This window comes from Sinocyclocheilus anshuiensis, unplaced genomic scaffold, assembly GCF_001515605.1.
Source record: "Sinocyclocheilus anshuiensis isolate Anshui unplaced genomic scaffold, SAMN03320099.WGS_v1.1 scaffold453, whole genome shotgun sequence".
Taxonomy (NCBI): Eukaryota; Metazoa; Chordata; class Actinopteri; order Cypriniformes; family Cyprinidae; genus Sinocyclocheilus; species Sinocyclocheilus anshuiensis.
The window spans coordinates 155,913-157,567 of NW_015537979.1; the positions used below are offsets into that span (position 1 = coordinate 155,913).

The 1,655-nt window shown below is 36.7% G+C and overlaps 1 protein-coding gene across 1 annotated transcript in view; it reads right to left on the reverse strand.

Annotated features, from left to right (window-relative positions):
* The window catches only part of LOC107673388 (ankyrin repeat and SAM domain-containing protein 1A-like), a 116,704-nt gene that overhangs the window by 75,861 nt on the left and 39,188 nt on the right, over positions 1–1,655 (reverse strand). The gene's annotated exons all lie outside the window — the stretch shown is intronic.

Genomic DNA, 1,655 nt, shown 5'->3' on the forward strand with positions numbered 1-1,655 from the left:
CATGTGACATCAGTGGTTCATCCGCAATTATACTGAAGCTACGAGAATATTTTTGTGCGCTAAAGAAAAAAATAAAGACTTTATTCAACAATTCGTCTCCTCCACGTGACCCTGCAGCGCTATTTTGGAGAGTATCAGCTGGACGTAAACAGCGCATGCTTTTTTCAGTAATTAATGACAGAATTATCATTTTTGGGTGAACTATCCCTTTAATGAATGACATGATCAAACAGGCAAAAGAAACCAGAGGCTGGCTTACAGTCCGTCAAATGATAAACGTTACATGAATGAATATTTGCGCTGCTGAAAGGCAAAAAAGTTCACAGTTGTGAGGAAAAACAACTATAATTAATGAAAATCTTAAACATTTGAAAATGAAATTAACCATTATGTGTCAATCTGACCAATCAAACGAAGAAGAATAAACCAGCCTTACGAAATGACATAAAATGAAATGAAACATGATGCTATCATACGAGTCCAAAAACTACAATTAATTCATAATTAACTGATGATGATGATCATTTCTTTTGGCTGCCGTTTCATTTCATTTCGAGACATTTCATGCTATAATAAATCAAGCAATAACAGAGATGTGAAATGAAAACGCGATTATTATGTTACTGAATAATATTGAGTGCATCACTGCTGAATAATAAATGCACGAAAGCCTCTCCAAATTATGCAAAACGAGAATATTAGCAGACAGGCCGCTTCTGTTTTCCTCTGGGGACATTTAAGACAATGCAACCCACCCCTGTACAATAACAGACAAGTACAGGTGCACATGAATATTCAGCTTCGTCTGGTGAAAGATGTGACAGTGCTGGAAATAAACAGGCAACGGATTCACAACAGGATGGCAAGTGAGAGCAGAAAACGCTTTCCTAACGTCAGACTGAAGCTAGTCCTGACACAATAAACATCCTCATTAATCTGTGACTTTCCTACAGGTAAATACTGTTTACATTGACTGTTGTTTAAATGTATGATAAATTGAACTTTGTGGGGGGTGGAAATACATATTATATGTTTGGTATGGAATACTAGTATAGGACTAACTTAGCCTTGTGAAAAATAAGTACTCCTTTAAAAAGAGCACTTATTACAGAAACAATATACTTGAAAAGCATATAACGAATATAATGAATGAAGTGTAAAATGAATGGAATGTTTTGGACTCTTAATTGTATGTTAAATGCAATTAAACGAAAATTATATAAAATCAATTTAGATTAAAAGCAATCAGTCGTACTTAAAGGGATAGTTCACCCAAAAATGAAAATTACCCCATGATTTACTCACCCTCGAGTAGAGGTCTGCAACCCAATACTTTCGGGTTTCGGTTCGGGTTCGGGTTAATGTTTAATGAATAGCTTCGGGTTCGGGTCGGATTCGGGTTAATGTTTAATGAATAGCTTGGGTTGGATTCGGGTTAATGTTTAACGAATAGCTTCGGGTTCGGGTTCTGGCCGAGCCTTAATGATTCTGTTTCTTTACATGTATTTGTTTACTGACCGTTGCATGCAATCGTGAAATACAGCATTTTTTTTTTAATTGGCTATTCGTTGTGGGGAACAAAAAAAAAGATTTCGGGTTCGGGCTCTAAATTTAACTGTGCCGCTCGGGTCGGGTCAGACGATCTCGGGGACGGG